The sequence below is a fragment of the Rousettus aegyptiacus genome, unplaced genomic scaffold, assembly GCF_014176215.1.
Source record: "Rousettus aegyptiacus isolate mRouAeg1 unplaced genomic scaffold, mRouAeg1.p scaffold_m13_p_16, whole genome shotgun sequence".
Taxonomy (NCBI): domain Eukaryota; kingdom Metazoa; phylum Chordata; class Mammalia; order Chiroptera; family Pteropodidae; genus Rousettus; species Rousettus aegyptiacus.
Genome location: NW_023416291.1, coordinates 25,268,118 through 25,294,508, shown reverse-complemented (window position 1 = coordinate 25,294,508; position 26,391 = coordinate 25,268,118). Strand labels below are relative to the sequence as shown.

Below are 26,391 nucleotides of genomic sequence, written 5' to 3'. Positions count from 1 at the left end.
TGAAAGAAGATAACTTCAGTTCATGTATTCTTGGTAATAGCCTCCCTGTTTTCTTTAAAATAACTAAGATAGTCTGGCTCTATTTTTGCCTTCAAATTTTTTAATCTACTTTTTGATCTGTTCTCATTACCTTCTTGGTAATCTGCTTCATCTTTCTGTAATTCTGTACCAAAATAATATATTGCATTGGTTGTTTTCTAGTTTCTGTAAGAGCTTTAATAGATTATTAAATTTAACACGTAACATGATATTCATCATTAGTTTAAATAAATTATTAAATTTACACATCTGATTAAGTTCCCCAAAGTAAAAATTCCAAGTAGGACAAGGTACATGTATTAAATAATAGAAAAAAATATTATATTTCTGGGATAAGGCACTTAAATATCTACCATGCAATAAGTTTTATTGATTACTTGCAAAAATATAAAATTTTATAAAAGTATTCTTGATAATTCTTACTCTTATGATCATACTTAACAACTTTTCTCTTAAAGAAGTAATTGCCTGCTGAATAACATAAGTTTATATCGCAGATTTAGGTTCTGAGTGTGATCAAACTGTGAGAACTGGTCCCTGTAATCTAGATGCTCATAATTATTTGGGGGTGGGGAGAAGTTAAGGAAATGAAAGACTATTCCAGTACGTGATAAATATGTTCAAATATGAAGTATTTATGATAGCAGCTTTTTGCACTAACCTTTCACAATTTTTATCAAAAACAAAGTAAAGACTGACTCTAATTTTTTATTTTCTGTTTTACAAATTCCTTAGGGAAAAATCATCCTAGAGAAAAACTTTCATCGACCAGAATTCGGCCAGGAATTTACTCCTGCTCCATTGACTGTATGGTCATGTAAAGTTATAATGAGTCCTGGCATAGCCGTGTGAGATTATTAGAACAGTTATTTGGAAGAGGAAAAAAATCATTCTCTTCTTCTTCCAAAGGAAAAAAGGAACTGAGAACCAAAATCATAGATGACTGCCTCAGAAATAAACAAAAAACTAAATTGTTAGAAATAGCTTACATGCAAAAGGCCTTGAATTAAGACCTCATTTAAAAAAACACTAAATACCACAGCCCCTAACCTCAGACAACATACTACCTTTTGAGAGATTGTGGTAAGGGAGAAAAGCAACATAGTTATCGAATATCTGCAGTGTCCCAAGGATATTTCCTCTCAATTCCTTAGACTAGCTCGGCTGAAACATATTTTTTAAAGCTATCTTATAAGAACAAAACTAACACCCAGAAAATTTAAGTGATCTGCTAAGTTTCCTAAAACTATCAAATGTGAGACTAGAATTGAATCCAAGCTTGAATCTAATATAATTCAGAGACTAAATGTGTAAGATACTAGAAGAGTTACAAATAAAATATTAGATGGATTCAAAGCAAAGAGAATCATATATGTTATAGGATAAACATGGAAGGTTTTATGGGGAAGGTAGTCTTCAATTTGAGCCTTTAGGGATGGGTACCACTTTTTTGATAAAGACGATTAGTCATAGACAAAAAGTTAGGGGTCAGAAACCATGACAACAATAAGTTATCCAAAAAAGCTTGCAGGTACTGAGACAGATTAAGAGTAGAAAAATAGTTTAACACTACATTTTAGTATTTCTAATAAAAAAAAGGACATAATACTAATTTTAGAGAAGGATAGATATAGATGTAGATATAGATATAGATATATAGATGGAAAATAGTTTTCAGAATTTTTTTTGATTTTCAGATTAATTAAGGGCTTCTTAGCAAAGTTTGTGATTCTCTGCTAGTCATTTTAAAAGTAGACTGGAATAGAAATTTGTTAATGAATCCTGTGCTATAAAACAGATTTCGATATTTTGGTTAAGTCAGTTCGATGTTGCAGAAATATGTCTCAAAACCAATTTTGTGAAAATTCTTAGTGAATAAGATAATATGAGTTATTTCGAGCTATACCAAAGCTATATGGAAGCAAAATAAAATATAGAATTATTACAAAAATCTAAATAAATATTATAAATTGAAGTAAAAGATTAATAACAAGTCTCATCTACATTAGTCTGAATTAACTCGATAATTACTTTTAATGATTTATTTTAACATTATCACAGATTTCTTTATATTGGGAAATGTTTGATTAGCCTTAGTAGCTTATGTGTCAAAAACTAAAGTTAGTATATACAGAAACAAGCAATCCAACACCAAAAAAGTTACATGGTCAGTGAAAGCCTAACTTGAAGTCATGGGCAGAATCATTTATTACTGAGACGATATCTAGCCTCACAGAGTCCACTTGGATAGTAACTTTAGTTAAAATTATGTAATTTAATGCAAAACAGCATATATTTTCTGAGCTGTAAATAACACTGTCCTTGTTAACATCTGGTATCAATAAACACATTTTCATTCAGCAAGCAGAGGATGGCTTTTGTGACTCATGTATTTCCTCAGGCCCAAAGGCCTTTGGAAGCATCTAAAAGCTTGCGTGACGATTACAATGTGATTAGATTCCAAGTTTCAGCTGAATTTGGAAGGATCGTCCAAAATAGCCCCCAGTCTCTTCCATTTCTCATTAGTCTTCTCAGTAATTCACTCGTGTGCCCTCATTGGCTGAGATCTTTTATTTGTTTACAATGTAGTTGCCATCTCGCACGGAGCTACCGCTCTTTCTCTACTTTCAAAATGTTAAGGCCACTGTTCGTAGAGGTTGCCCTTCATGCATTCCATTTCCTTCACCCTCTCTCCCAGGGATGCTTGGACTCCTTGTGGAGGCAAGATTCTCAGGGAACTTGTCTGGGGTGACTACAAATTACACCTTTCTTTGATAATCGACATAAAAATTAAATGGACCTTTTTAGCCTTCCTTCTGAACAGAGAAGCTGCACTGTCATAAATGTCATTGAAGAAATGGACTAATGTAGAATATGGACTTGGGAACAGCAGAACATATTTCATTGTATAGCATGTATCAACTACCATAGGATGTTAAGTGAGGTGCAGTGTGTCAAGCATGAATCACTTTGTGACAGACCCTCCCAGAAAGTGAAAAGCCGTAGCAGGCAGCCCCCTCACTGCTACACCCGCTAGTTTCCGAACTGTGGTAGAGTTAAAACATGTTTTGTTTTGCTTTGCTTTGCTTTTTTACTTTCTTTCATAGAGTAGAAACAGAGATTCTTTAAATTGCATAATGTATGAGTCAAGTGAAATAATCAGGATAACCCACTAAATAAATCTTAACTCACTTTGGCTGCCTTTTAAGTACTATGTTAGTAGTGGTGATGCTTTTCTACAAACAAAACTGCTTGACCTCTTTCTTCTTTTTTTTTTTGTAAAAAGCAAAGGATAATGAATCAGGCAGAACTAATTTTAAAGGAGAACAAAATAATGATTAAACACTAAGCTAATTTTGCATAAAACTTTTTGATGTTGGAAATGCACTAATAAAACTACTGCAAATTAGACATTGTAAGACAAGATAAACAAGCAAAATGAGACATCTGTCTTAGTTTCAAAATAAAATGCTCAAATCCATCGCCTTCATCTTTTTGCATTCGTGTGATATCCATCAAATTAAACTACTTTATATGTGAAGCAGTGACATACAGTAAAACTATTTAAAATTCTTATCTGCTGTTTGTAGTAGGACGAGGAAGTATAATATAGGGTAAATATATAAGTCACATATGTCTTTGCTACTAGGTTATGATTTCAAGCTATGCTGTCCCTGAGTAAGTAACCCTATAGTTCATCATTCAAACCAGGACACTTTGAGAGTGAAAGAGGATACTGCTTGTGAGTAGGTGGGGTAACAGGAATAACCCTGGAGTATCCTGAATAAACTAGAACAGATGGTTCCAGCATTGTAAAGCATTGTATAATGAGACTTTATTGTATTTAGCTACTTGTGTTTTAACTGTTTTGTTATTTTTTTTAAATTAATATAAGGATGCTAACAATTATAGAACTTCAAAGACAGTCTGAAGTTTCCACCCTGTCTCTTTACATGTTCTATTACTTTTTTTGCCTTCTATTATCAAATTTCAGAATTTGGAGTCTTTTGAGTATTAAAACCTTCATTTTAAATAGTCCTGTCTTTTTTTATGCCAAAAACATAAAAAAACTCATTCAAATATATATATTATAAGATTTTTATATTGCAATATACCTTTATCAATATAGAAACAAAAATGTTTTCTAGGATATGTCTCTGCTTGCTTTTATAAATGTTGATTCCAGTGAGGTATTGATTCACATACATAAAAAAATGGCTAATGGTTCATGAAGAAAATTATTGCAGGGCAGAGAGTTGATTAACAAACTTAATACTTCTTGAGAATTATTATGTGTATGCACTAAGCTTAGAGCTTGTATGTATGTTTCTCATTTAGTTCTCAAAATGATGCTTTGAAATAGGTATGTATTATCACAAATGTCTTACAAAAAAACTGAAGTCAAAAAATTTTTTTTTGCCCATGATGGTAGGTTTTTCAGAAGTAGCACTGGAATATAAAACTGGGTTCTGCTTCTTACGACTGCATTTTCTACATCTTTGTATAAGTTGTCCGTATGTCCTATATAGCTTCCTCTAAAAAAATAAAATTGGGCTGGCATAACAACTCAAATTAGTATGAAAATAACCTTGAACATAATTATGTTATAAATATGTCAATTAAACTATAGATTACAAGTGGAACATGAACAAATTATTATAGCACACTAGAACATAATTAGAAAATTTATCAATAAGTCAAATAAAATATTTATTTTTCAATAATCAACTAATATGTACAATTTAGTAAACTAGGTTTCCTATTACATAGAACTCACAAGTTGATGAAGCAATATGGGAAGTTATCTGTCTTAAAGGCTGGCTTCAATCCGGCTTTCTGAGGAACTTAAAAAACAATTGCATCTATTTCAGTTAATAAGAATGCATAAGGGAACCTAAGTACACAAGCTTTGACAACTCAAGAAAAAATAACAAATTTTACCTGAAATCTCAACTTAACATGGAAGAACATATTGTTTGCAGACAAATATTTTGTCATATTTTTTTAATGTCAAGTGTTATTTCATCCCAAAGAAATATTAATGTATTCTTATTTTGTACTTATCCCATAGTAATAATTGGCAAAGGCTATTGAGCTCTGTTCATACAGTGGTACATTTGTTAGGAACTTGTTATCATAGAAAGGAATTAGTAGCACCTTCCAAAGCCACGGTCAGATTGTGGATACCGTCCATCTAGGATGGAAATCATAAAATAGAAAGGCTCAGCCACTTCCTTTAGATCAGATCTAAAGCATTCTTGTCATTGACATTTCTCTTGATTACCTCAGATCATTGGATTTGGATTGGATTTTGATCATTGACTGTGAACCTCTGTCATTCTGCCTTCTCTGTTCTTTCTTTGTTATACCCTGTTTATTAGTGTACTAAAACAAGGTTTGTATAAATAACCAGATAGATACCTCCTCTAAGTAGATCTCTGAGGACTGCCAGTGGTGCAGCCTAGATCACAGAGTTGTGTTTGTTGCTGTTCCCCGAAACGTCATGGGTGAGGTGGCAGAGGATTACCACATACCCATCTTCACACCTTAAGAATCAGATGTTTGTGACTCCAATTCTGTTCCCATTCTATCATTAAGTGTTAAGAAACATTTGGGAGGAAGGGGTGTTAACACATCCGACCACTTAAAGGGTCAGTAGGCCAGTTAATTGGAACAGTGAGAACATTGTGTGTTTAAATTCAGAAATTATGCTGAAGCAGGCACAAAATAACAAGATAAGGAAGATGACAAAATATAGTGTGGGAAGAGATTCAGATGAAAGTAGATTTGGGAAGGGCAAACAGAAACGAAAAGTCGGTCCCAACAGAATAGGTTATTTATGGAACCCAGATAGAGACAAATACAGGGTTAGCATAAGAAATTACTAATAAGGAGTAGAAAAATATTCCACCCCTCACTCAAGGAGAAAATAAATAGCTATTTGTTACCTAAGAAAGAAAAAACTCACAATAGTTCTAAGTGCTTTTGTCAAATTTAACAGCATTATTAAAATGTACTTTTAAGTCCGCATGGATCAGATTGTCAAAAGTGCCCTGTGCCACGCAATAACTGAGGCTCTTGTTCTTAATTTTTTTTTTTCTATCTCAAGTAAACAGTTCAAACAAGCCCACATAATTCTGCATGTTTACAAACTGAGCATCTAAGAACTTTCAAATATCTTTGTAGTTGTTTATAGTTGTAAACAATCTACATTCTTTCACAGTTTTCCTCCTGACTGATATTATCAACCTTGCATGCTAACAGTCTTGGTCGTGATAGTTTCTCTGCAAAGGAATCCGCCCATGAGGAGAAAGAATCCAATATGATATCATTGACACCACCTCTAAACGGCTGACCCAAACAATTATAAATGGAAGGAACATAGTTTTTTATTTTGAATTTTTTATATGGATAACTTAAAATGAGACGTTTGTGTTTTAAATAATCTAAATTTAGTTTTTAAAGAATATGATGTCATTGTATTGACAAGGGATATCCATTCCTCATTTTCATATTGATAAAAATGCCTTACTAATAACAAGGTCAAGGAATTTAATAAGTTATAGCCATAAAATTTCACCGATTGAATGATTTTCCTTAGGTTTATTAGGTTAATAACACAAAGGTATAAGCTATGATGTCTGTATTTGGAGTTTACGATTAATATAGGAAGGTACTAAACAGCAGTTACAAATAACACAAGGCAGTAGGTCCTTAGAAACTTTTGTAGCTTATACATTAAACCCTATTAAGTCAGAAGAAAGGGATATCAATGGGGATTGTATTGGTCAGGGCGAAATTGATGAAAATACTAAACTGAAAGTTGTGCATTGAAGACTTTAATTAGGATATATGGCAGTAAGAAGAAAGAATAGCCTAGCATCCTGAATGAAATCAAAGATACAAGAGTGAACATATTTTGGTGAAAACAGCAGCATGAGGGTTTGGCAGATAAAGAAAATGAAATATATGAATTACTTTTAAATATAGATTTAAAACGTAACTAATCTAAACTTACACACACATGCACACGCACACACGTACATGCACACACCCCCAAAATTGCAAAGTGAATTTGAGAGAAATCAATACTCATGACTCTTCCTGTCTCTCTAACTTCTCCCTCCCTGTTACCCCAATTCCTTAGTGGGGAGTAAGATTCCATCTCTATCTCCTTTGCATTCTTCTTCTTCATCTTGGACATCCGTCAAAATTAAACAATGTAACTAGGAGGAAGGCCCAAACCTTGTGGAAAATGACCTATGAGCTACGAGGTTAAACTGTACATGTATTAAATAGATGCTTAAGGAATTTAGAAAATACTTTTATTCTATGAACAACACCTCTCTTTCCAGGCTTTTCTATTGTTAAAGAAGTCAAGAAAATTAGCTTAATGTTGCCAAATTTACTAGTGGTCTCTTTTGTTCCATTTTTTCCTTTCATAAGGCAAAATACTTCATGGTTTCATCCTAGAAATAGCTGAAAGGAACCTAAATTAAGGCCAGAAAAAGTATTTGTTTTGTATTATATATAATCACATTCACTAGGTCCATATGTGGAGCAAAAAGTAATAAATGCAAATGCTTTCTGTAATTGCTTTCTTTCTCTGGATAACAAATCCCTAACAATATAAATCTGACCTTTGAGAATTACTTTCCCTAATCTCCTTTGTTTTACCCTCTTGTTCTCTTAATACCATCTGTTGATATTTTTTGTTTTTGTTTTTTGTTTTCCCCTTTGACTTCTTCTCTTTTATTAGAATGTGTTAAATATATTTCCTTGGGTGCTTTTGCTGAGCCTCAATAAATAAATGTAATGTTATTTCCATATATTCAAATTCTATGAATATGGAATTCTGCCCACAGTTTTCTCTCTTTGCCATATTCTTGGATTCTCACATTTTGATTATTATTTACAGTATGCTTAGTCTGACCTCACACTCACTTTTAATCAAATAGGACTAATAATCAAAGTAGGACTAATATGTGGATAAGGGAGACTATAGGAAATAAAATTGTCTCAGGTAGTCTGCTGCTTATAGAAGGAGCTTCAAGGAATGGACAATGGTATCCTAAGAATAACTTGGTCATGGCTTTTACCAGTTTGCAAAAGCGTTAGTTTTGGAATTAGTCCTAGAATGCCAACTTTCTGTCTCGTAGGTGAATTTTAATCCTTGATGTGTTTTCTTTAAACTGTCTTATACTTTAAAAAACAAAACAACAACAACAAAAAAACTTTCAAAGTACATTTTAATGCCTTTGAGGGAGCATACTTTTTGTTTGTTTGTTTGTTCGTTTGTTTGCTCAGCTCATTGAAGTGCTGTCTTTTCCTTGTCCTACTCACTAGCCAGTAGCCAGCCTGGTGCATTTATTTCAGGGTTTGCCTACCCGGACGTTTGAAGTAGAATTTTTGGATCACAAGAAGGTCCTAATTTCAATTCTTTGAGGACGCTCCTTACTGTTTTCTATAATGGCTGCACCAATTGACATTCCCACCAGCAGCACACAGGTTTCCCTTTTCTCTATATCCTCCCTAACACTTTTTATCACTTATCTTTTTGATGATGGCCATTGTAACAGCTGTGAGGTGATATCTTATTGTTGCTTTGATTCGTATTTCCCTGGTGATTAGTGACATTGAAAACCTTTCCAAGTACTGGTCAGTTGCACATTCCTCTGTCTTTGGAAAAATGTCACCAAGTTGTCTGCCCATTTTTTAATTGGATTTTTAATTTTTTTTTAGTTGTATGAATTCTTTATATATATTTGCAAATATTTTCTTCCATACAGCGCATCGCCATTTCATTTTGTAAATTGATTTTTTTTCCATGCAGCAACTTTTTAGTTTAAGTCTCATTTGTTAATTTTGCTTCCGGTGCTTATACTTTGGTACCACATACAGAAAATTGTTGCCAAGATCAATGTCAAGGAACATTTTTTCTATTTTGTCCTGTATGGTTGCTTATGGTTTCGGGTCTTCTGTTTAACTCTTTAATCCATTTGGGGGTAATTTCTGTGAGTAGTATGCATTAGGGTCCAATTTCTTCTGCATGTGGTTACCCAGTTTTCCCAACACTTTATTAAAGAGACTTTCCTTTTTCCATTAAGTCTTCATGGTTTCATTGTCAGATAGTAGTTCAATCCTGCATGTGGGGGTTTATTTCAGGGCTCTTGATTCTATCCCATTGGTCTATGTGTCTACTTTTAGGCTGGTACCATATTGTTTTTATTGATATATCTTTACAGTATAATTTGAAATCAAGAAGTGTGATGCCCCTAGCTTTGTTCTTTTTCCATATTGCTTCAACTGTTTAGGCTCTGTTGTGGTTTCATAAAAATTTTATGATTTTTTTTCTGTTTTTATGAAAAATGCCATTAAAATTTTGAAAGAAGTTACATTGAATTTGTAAATGGCTTTAGGGGATATGGACATTTTAACAATATTAATTTTCCAGAATAATGAACATGGAATATCTTTCTATTTGTTTGTGTCTTCTTCATTTCTTTCTTCAAAGACTTATAGTTTTCATTGTACAGATCTTTCTCTTCCTTGGTTGAATTCGTTTCTAAATATTTTATTGTTTTTGATACTATTGTGAATAAGAGTGTTTTCTTTATTTCTTTTTCAGATATTTTATTGTGAATACTGTATACTATATGTACTGCTCTTAATAGCCATCAGTGTTCAGTCTCTCATAAAAATATTCAAACATTTATAAATCCATTTTCATTTATAATGAGTATTATTTGTTATAGTAATATATTTCACAAACCATTTTCTCCCTTGAGGAGTTGCGGTTGGTTTTATTTGCAGTTATTTCTTTAATAGGTGGATTCCTCCCTATCTTTTCAACTGAAATATTCTCTGTGAGGCCAAAAGCAACCTCCTACGTTACCAAATATTTGTGTCTTTTTTTCTTTCAGTTCACTAAGCCTTCTTATATTTTATGGTGAAAATATCCTTTCTGAAGCATAGAAAGATTTCACTCCCTCATTCAAAATTTTAAATAGGAAGAATGATCTAAAGCTAGTATTTGTTACTATGTTGCAGACATTCTTTTAAGTTCTTCACATGCATCAGTTCACTTGATTTTCAAAAACAATCTGATGGATTAAATAATATTAGATATCGTTGTTATTTTCATTTTATATAAGAGGACACTGAGATGCAGAAAAGTTAAGTGACATGCTCAGGGTTATGTAGTGTGTAAGTGGTGGAGACAAATAATTTGAATTGAAGATGTAGTTTACATATACAACTGCAGACAGCAAAGAACCTTTCTAATCATATATGGTAACTAGGAAAACAGTTTGTTAATGATAAAAGGCAGCTACATGCATTTATAAATAGAAAAATTTATCTGTACAAAAATGTATGAATTATTTATTTTAAAAATAAAATCAGATTTGAGGACCTCTGTTTATAACTGGGTGGCCCAACATAGGGTCTCCTAACCAAATAATGGAAATACTGATATAGATATTAATCACTGTCTCGGCTATGTTTTTTTTTTAAATCTTACCTCTTTAAGTTCTTATATTTTCTTTTGTTTTTATATATTGGTATTGTGTCCCTTGGCCTCCACTAGACCTTCTAATTTGCCATGACACCTTGTTGATATGTATTTCTTACAAACCAATACGTGAGAGTAGGAAAACATTTTTATTTTTTTTCTACAGAATTAATCTCGGTATTTTTGAATATAAATACCAAGGGAACTGTTCTTTAGTTGAAAATGCTTACTGATCTAAATTTCATATGGATATTTTTAAAGGAGTATTCTTGTTTTATTTTATTTTTTTCCAGATTAACATTATAGATGTCTTTACATTTGTGTTGCTGACTTTGATACTGTTTTAAATGCTTCTGAGTAGTCCTTAGTAAATTTCGGGAATACTGATGACATATTTGTGGATTTCAGATTTACTTCTGTGGAAATAAACTTATTTCTATAGATTCACTATAGTATAGAGTTGTGGTCAAGTTAAATAACAAGCTTGCAGAACCAGAAGGAATTGTAGATATGCTTTCATTCAAATATCTTCTTCGTAAACACATAAAGTTGTTAAAATATAAGATGTCAATATGATTTTTCTTAATTGCCACCATCGAATTGTTCGTCAGCTGTTTTAAGGTAGAAAATTAGACACTTTCAAAAATTCAAAACAAATAATAAATTGAATAATTAAATTTGTAGTAAACAAAGACATTTTTAAAAAGACGTTCAAACCAAAGCATTTCCAAAAACTTTCTGGTCATTGTAAATTATGCTTTTTTATCTGTGTTACTATTACATCAAAATAACTAGTCAATTTAGTTCACTTTGCTATAATAATGACAAACTAGTGAATTTACCGTTTCAATATGACAGATAAAATTAATTACAGATAAAGAATTGGGGAAATGTATGAATTTTCTCAAACCTATATTGATTATATAAAAATCAGTGCATTTAAAGTTATACATCAAAAAGAGTTTTGTATTTCTTATGGCAATGTGTAGGTAATTTTACCATCTTTATATTTTGGAAATATATTACATTTGTGATATTGGGTGATATGGACACTTTAAGTTAGGCTATTGGCATTGTTATACAACTTTTGGGGTCTAGATAAACTAGAGCAGGTGTTGTTTTGGTAAAGAGACCCAAGACCCAATTTGTCCACAAAGAGGATGTAATAAATTAATTCCACTCAAGAATTGTTAGAAAATACCAATGGCTAAAAGAAAAGAAGCTACAGTTATAGAGCCATGTGAAATTCTCTATGCAAAATCTAGGAGAATGCAGATGCCATGATCCTTCCTTGTGCATTGTAAGCGACAGGAAAGTCATAGAGATATCATTTTCTCCAAGAATACGCAGATTCCATTAAGCCAAAGATGTTGGAAAAATAGTCATTTAGCATCTTCTATATTTTAGGCATAGTTCTAGAACCAAAGAATACATAGATAAAAGACTGAGTCTCTCTCTTTGATGGACTTTATAATTTAGTAAAGAGGGAAACAAAAAAAATCAGTAGAAAACTGAAGTATACATAATGGTTCAGTGACATGATAGCTTCAGTCTTCATTCAGTGATTCACATTCTGAGAACTGGATGCCTCTTCATCTCCCCGCATAGTTGCACAGGAACCCCTTATTGTCATCAAATGGTTGCAGCACTTTTAATAATCATATTAAGACACAGCCTAACTCAGAGGAAGAAGACCTCCCAGCTCAGCTCTTTCTTGGAAGCTTGTCAAGCATTTTAGATTTCAAAAACTAGTTAGGTTAATTGTCCCCTCCTTAAATCTGTCAATGAGGACTAAGGTGGAACCAGTGGATGGGAAGTGCCAATTGGCATAATCCAATCGAGCTGCACCAAAACCAGTGGAACCTCCCTCAAATCTAAATAAAGCTGAGTAAAGACGATTTATGCAGTGTACTAAAAAAGTCCAGCCCTCCTTTTGAAAAGGAAAACACGGATGCCAGATAATCATGAAAAGAAACAAAACTCAATACAAACTGAGTACCTACCAATAAGTGCATGCATGTCTGTGAAAATGACCATAGATATTCTTCACTCCTTTGTCAAGAAATTTATTTGCGCTAAAATATGCCAATACTTTATGTTTTAGATCAGACAAATACTGTGGTTTATTATATAGTTATTTGCCAAGAAAAAAGTTATGTAGTCTGAAGTATTAAACAAAGAAATTTCTTCTAGATTCATACTTCAAAGCCTTAGTACTTCAGTAATCAAAAAAAAAAAAAGAGAGGCCGAAATTTAATTGGGTCTTTGAATTTTGCAGGTGTTAAATTTTAATAGATATCAGCAGTAGACTATCAGTTATTAAGCAACCTAAGAAATATTATTAAAAAAATATATAGACTTTGATTTACATGATAAGAAGTATGAATTTTTTTTCACAGCTAACTTACTAATGACAGTTTTCCTGTTTATAAAATAATTTGAAGTTAAGAAAGTATTTGAGATCATGAAGTCAATCTAAAAATAAATAAGAAGTATCTAGCCTGAAAGACAAGTTGTGGTAAGCATTGCTTTGGTTTCTTGTTGACCAAGGTGTAGAATAATCAATTTTTCATCTTTGGATATATATCATTATTTTTCAGGAAATTGTGTATTTATGGTAACTGTGCAAATTAAAAAGATTAGCAAAGAACCTGGGAGGTTATGTACTTTCATGCAGATAATGGTATATATCAAATTAATCTAGACTGAGTCTACAAGAAAATCATCCCACTGAATGAATTTTTTTTTTAAGATTAGATTACTAAATTGCTATATCTGGATGCCCATCATACTGAAGAATCATGTTATTCTGATATTGCCTTATTATAATAATTTAGGTATTGCTGCCACTATATTTGGATATCTAAAGATGTGAGAAAAAAATGAATCACAATGAAGGAAAAAATCATAAACTTGCTTCTGGTCTCAGTGCAATGTTGATATATTAACAAGGTGGGGAAGAAGATCCTCCTATGTTTCCAATAATGATTTCAAATAAGTTATGATCATGAAAGTTTGTAGCAGAGCAGTTGCAGTGAACAGGTGTGATGTAAAAGTCAAATCATTTTCTGTTACTCACATACGATGTGTTTTGCAAATATTCTACCACACTTGGCAACGTAGAAGAATGAATGTACTAAATGCTTTCCAATATTTTGACAGCTAGCATATAGCACCCAACTGTTAATGCCAGTGGGAAGTCCAGGAGAAAGACTTTGATTCATTTAAAACTAATTTCAAAAGTAATGTATGATTGTTATTTTAAAAATTATAGAAAGGCGGAACTAGTCTAAAGTAAAAGTTAAAGTCTCTGTGTTCATCTTCTTCTTGTTCAGCTCTAATACCATGTCCCTTTTTCAGAAGTAATCACTATTAACTGCCTGGATGTAATTGTCTAGATTTTATCTCTCTACATATCATAATTTTCAGGGCCTGCAAAGTCGTATGATGGTTGCAAAAACCATACTTTTAATTAACTGTTTAAATTCTCTCCTTTAATTATGCTAATTTAGGAGAAAATAAAAATGTTATGTTCTTTATTTTTTAAATTCTAAAGAATAATATTTGTCATATTCAAATATTTTAACATTAACAATGTTAATACTATGATTTTTATACAATTTAGTTCCTAATGCTTTGGGTAAGTGACATGTACACTCTACATTTCCATTTTTCTGTTTGTTTTAATAGAAATAAAGTTAAATGCTAACTTTTCTAGGAAGATATGAAATGAAATGATTGATGAATGAAAATAAGCATGGGGAAAATTTTCCATGTGATAAACTGTTGCCAATATTAAAATAAATTTTAAAGAAGATGTTCCAGTTATGATCTTATTCATATAACTATTCTTTGGCTTTAGTAATTACTTCTAATTAGTAGTTTTAAGATTACTTCTTGTTATTACTTATAAATGTAACATCTTTTGTCATAAGGACTTAACATTGAACAAAGTAATATATAGTCAAACTCTCTGTTAACCTAGGTGATGTCAGATGCTAGAGAATAATTAGAAGCTGAGGTCACAAATGATGCCAAATCATTACTGCTAATAGACAGAGTGAGGCATACTCATTTTTTAAAGAGTTTATTTGAGCAAAAATCAGTTTGAATCAAGCAGCATCCAAACTAGCAGATAGAAAGGAGCTCCAAGGAGCAGTATAAAATGGGAGACTTTTATAGACAGAATGGAGCAGGAACAAGGATGTTATACTTGGCAAAAAAAGCAAGTTGGTTATTGCATTCTGTCAGGCAGATTACCTAACTAGTGTTGATTAGTTGGTTCCTAAATGATTAATTTAAGATTTTCCTTCTGGAAGATCCGTAGCTATAATTAAGTCTTGGTTTGGTGGCATGAGACTTAACATAGGGGACTCCATTTTGGGTCTGCTGTTTTATTTTAACACTACTAATATGTTAAAAGTGATTAAATACAGATTTCTTTCTTTTTTTTTTCCTTTTTTTTTTTATTATGCTACTAGCCCCATCCCTTCCTATTGTTATTTTTGTTATTAAGTAACTTCACATGTCTTCATTACTATAAAATTCACATTCTGTTACATTCTCCAGGTCCTTCTAGCCTTCTGTTCCCGAATTCCTTCCCCTACCTAAGGCCTATTTATTTTATCCTCCATTGTTGACTCAGCAAAAAGTAATTTACAAATTTATAGCAACCCACTCCTCAACCCCTCTGTGATGGGGACATTTTAGTCAAAAGATTTATGATGCCTCTGACCTAATTTATTTTTCCTACTCAGAGAATGAAGGCATGGTGGAGTTCGCACATTGTTCCTCTAACTCCAGTACCTAGAAACATTTCATTCCACTCACTGGAAGCACATTTCTAGAGGTAGCCAAGGCAGCTACCTTCAGGGTGAGTGGAGCTGGTGTTCTTGGAGGCTGGGTTCTTTAATCTCTCTGCCATGTTTAATTTTCATAACTGTTACTCAGTGTTTATGAATCTCAAAGAAAGGATGGACTTTATCAAGCATTTTTATGGGCTTTGTGTGGTTGTATTAATCCCTGTCAGTATGTTTGGGGGGAAACAAGTAGAAAGAAAAAGAAATGGGCTTGAAGGAATCATTGCTTCTTTGACAACCAAAATACCAGAAAAATTAGGAAAGCATATCTATATTTTTATTTTTTTAACTATTGGTTATATTTTATTCAAATAAATCTTCTTTTAGATTTATCTCACAACAGATTATTTTTTTTATTAAGATATAATTGACTTTTAACGTTGCATAACTTTAAGGTGCACAGTAGGTTGATTTGACTACCGTGGTCTTAGGTAAATCTCCATCATGTCACATAATTATTATTTCTTTTTCATGGTGAAAACATTTAAGATCTAGAGTCTTGGCAACTTTGAAGTATATAATACGGTATTGTTAACTAATCACAATGCTATGCATTAGATCTCCAAAATTTACTCAACTTCTAACTAAAAGTTTATACCCTTTGGCCACCATTTCAATCCGCCACCCCCCCCCCCGCCACCACTTTTTTCAACAAAGACCCAAATAAAACAAGTCACCCTTGAAAAAGAAAAGAAAAATATGTCCAATGTGTTAATGGTTGTGGCGAATGTAAAGGAATTGTGACTTTTTCTTTTGTATTTATTACATATTACTTATATGTCAAAAAAATGAATGTTACTCTTTTAATTAAAAAATAGAACTTGTCACCTGTTATACATCCCATTCCATCTCTTAACGAATTTGAGCTCTTTATTAATTTGGAGGTGTTGATCATTTATAGACAATGTAGTGTTTTCAGCCAGCATTCTTTAAAAGACTTTAAACTTGAAAAGGCACTATTTGAGAAAAGCGTCCTACAAACTATTTAGAAAAATGGTTTTTTGAACGCGCTAAATGTTTGACTTCCTCAGGTTGCTCTTCCACCTGGGTCCTGTGCGTGATTGCAGCAACCAGCCCAGTAGCAATTTCCATCTGTCTGCTCCCTTAATCACAGGCTAGGTGCCATCCAGATTGGCACATACCAATCACTTCATTCTGGCTTTCTCCTGACAGAGATTTTCCATAATAGGTTTTGGCATCTAAAGCCCAGGGAGCCATTTTCTGGAACCCAGGGCTTCAGTTTACTCCTGAATCCACTCCCAAATAAGTTTCTATGTCACTAATTGAGCCATTAAATGGCTAGCTCTACAATCTCCTAAATTCTAAAACTTTAAGTCATCGGTCCATCTCCATTTCAATTAATGTGTTTAATGGTAACGTTTTTTAAGTGTACAAAGTGCAATTAGAAAATAAAAGTTTTCCATGTAAAAAAAATAATAAAAAAATAAACTTGAAAAGATGCACTGCAAAAAAAAAAAAAAGCAAAGGATGTATTGTCATATTGGGCCTTATTTCAAAGTCCTTCAACTATCAATTCAGAGATGTTAGTAGGTCATTGGTGGTCAGTTTTTGCTGTAGTTAATATTTTGGAAATGTTTAATAAATGTTTAATAAATATGTCAGAGAATTTCTGAGAATATCTTTTGATTATCTATAGTTTAGCATTGTCAAGTAAAATACGGAACACCCAGTTAAATTTAAATTTCAGATAAACAATTAATATTTTTAAGATAAGCATGTCTGTTATAATATTTGGGACATTCTAAAAATTATTCTTTGTTCATCTAAAATTTAACTGGGCATCCTATAACTGGGCATCATATATATATATATATATATATATTTTTTTTTTTTTTTTGGCTTAATTTGGCAACTCTCCTATATGTGATTGTATCTTTCAGATTTAAGGGAAGGAGAATGATGGGCCATGCATAGGAAAGTCTCAATAATCATAATTTCATATTTATTTTTGCTTGACCCAAGACCTTAAAACCTTAGGCAAATCTCTGACTGGAAACTCTACTAGGTTGATACAGATTTATCATCCTGCAAACATTCTCACAAATCACCAGCAGGATGTTTTATTACACAGAAAAATTAGTAAGCCATAGCAAAATATAACAACAAAATAAAGGGGGGGGGGACAGTGTAATTAGTATTTGTTAATACAGCTTCAAATGTTTGAGGATAGAAGATCATCCTGCATACCAATAGTGTGTATTATCATGAACCATTCTAGCTCCCCGTTGGAGGAGCACCTTCATGTAAGTGCCTCTGAAAGAAAGACTGATCATCATTTATCTTTGTTTCTTAGGAGTCCAAGAGAGTGACTGACACAGTAGATATTCAATAAGTGTGTTGATAAATGTTTGGTCAACCAATCAGTATGTGTCTGTTCATATGGGTGGTTCATATACTGCTGGCGCCCTCTCAGTTACACTATTCCTTGTTAGAAGATACAGATTTCTTGTCTTCCTTAGTCATCCAGGCCATCCCCACATTTTTCTCATTCTGCTATTTTTACAGGCAATACTATGTTCTTTTTTTGAACTGACGAGTAATTACACCTTTATTTGCTTTACTCTTACTACTAAAAATGGGGAATACTCTTTTTCTCATCTTTTTCACCTATAACTTAATTGTTTTTGAATTTCTGAGCCTTACCAGGAAATGTGATTTAGAGTCACAGGTCAGGCCTCTGTTGCCCAGAGTTTCTTTGGAAGACCTTTAGGGCATCCGAGAACTATTTGAAGTTTGGGGGGCATACCCACTGCTTCAAGAATGAATTCACATCTATAAAGGACAGGAAGGCTGTTTCTGTTGAAGGAGGTCCTAACAGTTGTTTAATGTTACAACATACCTAATGTACTCTCTACTTGGAAAAGCTGTTCCATTAGAACTTCAAAATAATTATGTGACGCGGACCTTATTTTTTTCACTTTTAGAGAAGAAATCAAGACTTTGAAGCCTAGATTAAAATGCAAATCTATTTTTTTAGTAAAATGTGTAACAGTGCTAAAGAATCACATTCATGTTTCATAAAATATATGGTTGTGTTTCCAAAAGAAGGAGATCAGAATTAAGTTAGGATAATTTTTATGACTTCATTTATATTTTACTTTGATACATCAAATGTCATGTCAGATATCTGTGTTCCTATATGATTTTTGCTTTTCATTATGTGATGGTATAGAATATTAGCCATGCCACAACCAGGTGGAATCTACTTAATTAAACTACAGTGCTTTAAAAATGAAGAAACAGACTTAAATATTTAAGAAATCAAAAGTCCAAATAGTTCCTTAGAAAATCACTTTTCTTTTCAGACCACTTACTTTTTCTCTAATACTAAGATTCCCTGCCAAGATTAAGTAGCTCATTTTTGCAGACTACTAAACTAAAACAGAAATCTCCGATCATGCTTTGGGGCCATATTGTGGAGAACAAAAAGAAAATGCTGTGTTTAAACCCATAGTCTCACAATTTATAGCCTAGAAATTTCCAAAGAGACATCTGTCTGCTATCTCTGTATCTCTCTGTCTCTCTGTCTCTCTGTCTCTCTGTCTCTCTCTCTCTCCATATATATATATATACACATATTATATTTACACACACACACACACACACACATATATACATATGTATATCTTTCTCCCTCCAACTTTCTCTCCCCTCTCTCTTTCCCTCTCCCTTTCCCTTTTTTTCCTTTCTACTCAAAGAGTTTTGGGTTGAAACTAAACCGGAACATATCATCATCATTATCTTTCTCCAAGTCACTCTTTTAGAAGTTTCAGATGTGCACTTGCTTAATGTTGATGATGCTTGCTAACCCCCCTTGAGTGAAATGATCTGATGTATATTAAGACTGTCACTAAGAATTATTCATGTATAATTTATAGTCACAATTAAAAAGCATTTTTAACCAAGTGTCACAACACAGTGACAACTAAATTAGACTGTGATTTACATTCCCATGTGCTGCCACTTGATTTAGTGTCACTCTAGGGAAATTGATAAACAACTGTGTGGAGCTACACAGAGGTCTTAGTCAGGAGGGTGTTCATGTCCCAGGTGTGAATGAGGTGAGAGAAAGCTGGTACGCATTTCTAATATTAGGATTAATAATAAATTTTTAGAATATGCCGAGCAATGGAAAAACATCCCTTTTAGTAATCATGCAGGGCTAATTTTGATAGGCAGAGAAAATTGTTTATTCTTATGTATGGTATAGTGTGAGATTAAAATGCAGAAGTAACTGTAGAGATCCTCACAAATCTCTTTCATAAATATGAAGAAACCAAAGCTCATTGATTCAAGTGACAAAGTTGGGACAAGATTAATCCAAAATAACTTTAAGTGCATACATTAAGTTAAACAATTTAACAAACCTTATTCAAATAAATACAAAGGGGCACAGTGCCAGATCATGAGCTGAAAGAGTTCCAAAGGACTTGTGTTCTTCTTTAGAGTGAATCTACTAAAGACTGATTATCTTCATGGAAATTTCAAGAATAAATTAGGGTGTATAAATTAAGAGCTAATGATAAAAGACGTAAGAATAGGATAGATATTTTAGATCAAGTACGGCATAAAGAATACAACGGTATGAATAGGGAAAAGAAAATTGTTGTGGAGAAGGAAGTTACCTGGAACACTGACAGTATGGTGACCATATTGACCTATTTTTTATTTATTATTTAAATTAAAAAATATGACATTGGGGATTCTAGTCATAATTGAGTAAATTCCAGCAGACACCTTTATAGATAGCAACTGTACAATCTGGCCATATTAGCTCAAAGCATTATTGGAAGGTGAAATGTTTGTTTTTACACTTTTCAGCCTTGGAGTAGGTACCTTTGGTGTGCACATAGAATGGTACTATCTCTTGTGGGAAAACATCACAGATTTTCTCATCTGGGGAAACAAAACACTGAGTCAGGGCAACCGTAGTTTCTGGAAAAAGGAACAATCTAAGAAGGGAACTATCTAGAGGAATTATCCTCATATTTTATCTGCCTGTATCTCCAGCAGACCCCTGAATCAGGTATATGTAGATCAGACTAAAAGCAGCTTAGCTAAGGCAAAGATTGTAGTTGGATCAGTGTTGAAGTCCAAGAAAAAGTATGTGATTTGTGACTAATTAAAGCAAAACAAAATGAAAAATGAATCACCCATGAAGAAGAGAGCCTGGTCTCCACAGCTTAACATGCATGATGTCCATTATAAAATGCAGTCTTACCTGACTTAAAGAGAACCAATGCATTCTCAAAAGAAAATGAAAGCAAAATGAGACCATCCCTGAAATGACTTAGATGCTGGCATTAGTAAAGAAGAATTTGAAGTAGCCATTTAAACTATTCTCAGTGGTGTAAAATAAAACATATTTTTTTTTTTTTACTTCACGAAAAGAAGGGAAATATCAGCAAAGAATTAGAAATGATAAAAAGACCAAATGAATCTAGATCAAAAATATTGCAGCGATTTAAAAAATTAATAGATTTAATGTCTGGATAGAGACGACAGAGGAGAGAATCAGTACACTGGAAAACAGATCAATAGAAGTTGTTCAAACTGAAGAACAAAGGAAAAAAAATATTGAAAGTAAATGAACAGAGCCTTTAGTATTTCTTAGATAATATCAAATGAACTAATATAAGTATGATTGAATATTCAGCAGGACATTGTAATAATATTTCAAGATGTCATGGTTGAAATTTGCTAAAATGTGAAAAAAATATGTATTTTTAAAGATGTAAGGGGCTGAACAGATTCCAGGCTGCATAAATATTAAGAATTCTACAGCCACGAACATTTAGATCCACAGGAAAAAAAAATGCAGTGTATTTAAAATGATATATATCTTAGTAATTATAAAAGCCTATTTTAATTTCGTTATTTTATTCTTTCTTAATTTTATTATAAGAATTGTATTCCTATATTCACATATTACTGTTTAAAGCAAAACTATAACCATTGTCTTCTGGGAATTTATAGCACATGTATGTGTAACACATGCAACAACCTTAGCCTCAAAGATGGTGGAGGATATATTGACCTATATGGTGCCAAGATTTATATACTTCATATGAAGTGATAGTACATAAATTGTAAGTAGACTGTGAAATTAGGAATGCATTCTGTCATGTGTAGAACAACCAATAGTACTTAACACAACACAGTATAAATTAAAATACAGTAGAAAAAATAAAATTATATTCTAAAACTTATACAAATAAAAGATAGGCAAGAAAGGAGAAACAGAAGCCAAAATGAGACAAATACAAATAATAAAACATAGATCCAGATCCATTCACAAAAAATTGCATTAGATATTTATTAACTAGAGACCCTAATTAAAAAGTTTGAATCTCATTTCCGTCTTAAGAAATTAGAATAAGGCTAGCAAATCAAACATAAATTAAATAGAAGGATGACGATATTAGAGACAAAAGCAGAAATCAATGAATTGAGAACAAAGGAAAAATGGAAAAATATTTTACAGACTTATAAAGCCAATTAACTCTCATGGAAGGTACCAGGTTACTTCAGTACTGTGTGGATAGTCTTTTCAACAAATAGTGATTAGAAAACATATCCATATGGAAAATAAGGAAATTCACCTTTATCTTGTTCATACACAAAAATTAACTCGAAATAGTTTATAGTATTAAAAACTGTAACTGTAAAGCTCTAAGAAGACATAGTGGAAAATCAGATAGAAAATATAAACACATGCACACACACACACACAACATAAGAGCAATGATTAAAAAGATATTACCACAGTTAAAAATTATTATTCTTTGATAATTTTCAGCTAAAAATAAATAAAAAGGTCAAAAAATAGGAAAAAGTATTTTTAAAACTATATCTGACAAAAGTTTTTTTTCTCAAATATATAAACAAGGCTTGCAACTCAGTAATGAGAAACCAACCCGATTAAGAAATGGGAAAAAGTTTTGAACAGATAGTGCACAAAAGAAGATACGGAAAGGCAAATAAACACCTGAAAGGCTGATCACTATCACTGTTTGTCAGATAAATGCATTTTAAACCACAGTGATATATCCACTAGAATTGCTCAAAATAAAAAGACCATACTGAGTGCTGGTGAGGATGTAGAGAAAACGTATTCACATATATTGGTGATGGGAATCCAAACTGATAGAGCCGTATTGAAAAATAGTTTCACAGTTAAACATACACTTGCCATATCATCCAATAATCCTATTTCTAGGTTTTTACCCAAGATTAATGAAAATGTATATCTACAGAAAGATGTATGTGAATGTCCCTAGAACCATTATGAATAACTAACAACTGGAGTCGAATATCCATCAACTATTGAATGAGAATGTTTTTGTTATATTTGTATTGTTGAATACTAATCAATAAAAAAAGAACAAAATTTGATACATAGACAACTTACAGATATCTCAAAAGGATTATTCTATGTAAAGAAATGAGAAGAAAGATTAAACATTGTTTCCATTTATATAAATTCCTAGAAAAGGCAAAATTATTGATAAAGAAATCAAATCAATGTTTGCTTGAAGTTGAGAGTTGAGAAAGGGAATTGAATACAAAATACACAAAGGAATTTTTTCATGGGTGCTAGAAATGTTCAATATTTTAATTGTAGCGGTAGTTAGATGATAATATACAGTTACCAAAACTCATCAAACTGTTCACTTAAAAGTAGATATTATCGTACATACATTATATCAACTATGAACGAAAAACCTGTGGGAAAAAAGAAAGAAAAGTAAATTATGAAGGATAAGTTCTTAAGAGAAAAGTGATTAGATGGGTGCAGGACATTTTTCTTCAGTGATAAAATGGTTTATTAGAGCACCTGGAATGACGGCAGAGAGGAAAGTTTCAAAAAGAAAATAATGGTACTCATTTCTCGCCATTTAGCATTTGATTACAGAATTTTTTTGTTGATTCTTGTTTTTTTTTCAATATGATCTCATTTTGTTGATATATTTCTACATTTCACCTAATAATTTTAAAGATTTTCAAATAAAGATACAGTCAAACTACAAATATAATAACCACTTGGCATCATGTACTTAGCCACAAAATAAATGTATTCCCTTAGAATCTGTTTTTCACAACAGTCAAAATAGTAGTAGGTTGGATTTTGTATCAGCTGTTATTAAAAAATTGTTCCTGAGTAATTGCTTTATGTACAGGAACGCTCGCTGTCTTGGCACAAAGAAGGCAAACAAATAAGTTTTAATATACATTTTTTTGTGTGTAGTCAAACACTTTAAATATAATGAACAGATTGAAGGAATTTATATTATTTTATTTCTGATATTTTTACAAAGGAAAACTGCATTTTTTCTGTTAATGGTGTTTAAATATTTGTAATGATTAAGTGTATTTCTATTTCATGATGAACACAAGTTTTAAATCATTCAAGAAATGAATCATTTTTTTCAAAAATTACAAATGTTATTAGCAGTGAAAAGTTACTCTTTGTATTTTCCAATAACATTAGGTAAAATCTTTCAAAGTGAGATACTCCTAAAGAAGAGAAGCATTGAAAAAAAAATATTTCTGTCCTCGTTCAAAACTTTTTTAATCTTTTGGTTACATTACGGCTCTCTGTATTTACAGAGTTTTTCCTATATCACTGAACCAGAAACCTTACTTTCTATCAAATAAGCTATGAGTCTGGAAATAAAATTAGAAAACTAATAAAAGTGGAGATGTCAGGGCTCTTGCCATTTCCCTAGCAGCAGGTAAATCCTTTATTTGATGTATCACAGTCTAGTTCTGCAGATATGAAAATAGATGGCAAAATTTATATTACAAATTCTGTTTTGGGAAAATGTAGCTCAGAGATTTTTCCTGAAATTTACCGTTTAGGAATTAACACATCAGCCAGCATTCACATTATTAAATCATGTATTTATGTATAATATACATACAGAATATAAAAGAAAAACTAAATACTAGGAATTTAAATTTGAGAACTCTATTATTTAAAAAAACATCTGCTAATATTTGGGCCTCTTTCTATTCAGAAACTCAAAAGGAACCCATTATACAAATATGGACAATTGATGCTAAAAATCATTTTATTTATTGCATCATCTTCATTAAGATATTTATTTTGAATAATTTTATTTTCGATAGAATTTCTTCAGCAATTTCTGTTATTACCTCTCACAACAAAAAATATTTTCTTCCACACCTCACTTTCCTCTTATGTCTTTATCATTTAATAAGCCCATGCCTGCTCTTGTAACGTGGATGCTTAAGAAGAACAGTGGATCATTTAATTCTTCGATTTGTACTCTGAATATATCAGACATTTCTAATCATTAGGCTAAATGAGGGTTATGGAATGTAGTATCATAACAATAATTATTGAATATTTTCACTCTCCAAATAATCACATCACGTCACATTTAGTACAACAAAATTCTATCATCTGAGTTTAATTTGAAATTCATCGTTTGTGGTAATATGTAATTCATGCTAAAACTTCCTCTTATTTAAAACCATTCCTCAAGTCTCATGCTTGGTGCTATTCTGAAATATCAGAAAACATACTTATTTTTTTTTTGAGAATCTCATAACTTGTTTAAAGATATAGGGAACTATATATGAAGATAATTAGGTTATTATTAAAGGCAAATGCATCCTTGGGTAATACAAGAAAATAATCAGTTGAGACTGAAATTGATTTAGAAATTACAAAGAAGTTGAGGAGTTTTAAAATATAGGAAGAGTGTTCCAAGGTTAGATGATCTCATCAGAATTTCATGAGTATATAATTCATAAAAAGGCTAATGATTGAAAGATTTGAATATGTTTCAGAAAATATGGACTTGATTAAGGATACAGTGGAAAATAATTGAATTTAATAACAAGGAAAGTAAAACAACGGGGCAGGGCTTCACAGTACAAAATGTCTGAAATAGGCCAGAAGGGTTGGAAAAAAGCAAAGGAAAGATAAACAAATTCTGAGACACTATCATTAAAGGGTAATGAACCATGATAAAATTGTTAGTTATGGCTTAAAGTCGGGCCAAGGGAGCAACAAAACTTTGGAGAACTAGTGACGGTACTTGGCCTACTAAAAAGTGTTATCGATCCCACTTAAATGAGTAAATTCAACTCATCTTACAGACTGTATTTAGGAAGATTGAAAAGAAGAGATACGGAAGAAATCCTGTGGACAAGAGTTTGTAGGATGCGGAACAGGAGGCAGGATGTAAAGAAAATGGCTGAGCTGCCTTCCAAATCATGGAACTGAGACTTGTTGGCCCTGCTAGGATCTTCTGTGGGATGCACAAGTACTCCTCAGGAGCCAGAAACTGGATTCCTGCCTCTAACGAGCCTCTGAACCCTGAGACGCTAGCCAGAGAAGCCATGAAACCAGCAAGGAGATGACTAAAACTTAAGTTAATTACAGACCTATTTTACCTTCTTTCTCTTCCACTACTCTCCTGTATAATCAGAGCAGTTATTCCTGGACAATCGGGGACAGCAGGACAATCGGGAAGCATCTCAGGACCAGACGATGTACATCGCTTCTGAATTCTTCCAGGTGCTGAGTGGGAGAGCACAGAATAAGCAAACCTCCTCAGATCTCTGGAGCTCCCAGCTTGACCCATGATGATGCAGAGGGACTCCCTGAATTAGAATTTGTTCTGCAATTCTAAACTGGATTCCGAGATACCATTCAAGATATCTGCTAATTATCAAAGAAGAGAGATTTGATATAACAATATGGGAATTATATTTTGTAAGAAAATAAATAATATTGTCCAAAGTTTTATAGTCTTCAACAAACTACTCTGAGAAGAAAAAAAAATCTAGGTAAAGGATTGGACTCTGAAAATAAAAGTGAGCGAAATTAAAAACATGCTTGCAAGTTCACGATTCTGATAAATCTCTAAGATTGTATTGCTATCGAAAATTTAGAGAGATGAATCAGAATATGACCAATTCAGT

General features: G+C 32.3%; 1 protein-coding gene and 1 pseudogene across 3 annotated transcripts in view; one reads left to right on the top strand and one right to left on the bottom strand.

The window, feature by feature from the left end:
• LOC118612495 overlaps nucleotides 1-26,051 on the bottom strand; it is a 42,739-nt pseudogene extending 16,688 nt beyond the window's left edge.
• GALNTL6 (polypeptide N-acetylgalactosaminyltransferase like 6) overlaps nucleotides 1-26,391 on the top strand; it is an 881,484-nt gene that overhangs the window by 48,804 nt on the left and 806,289 nt on the right. The gene's annotated exons all lie outside the window — the stretch shown is intronic.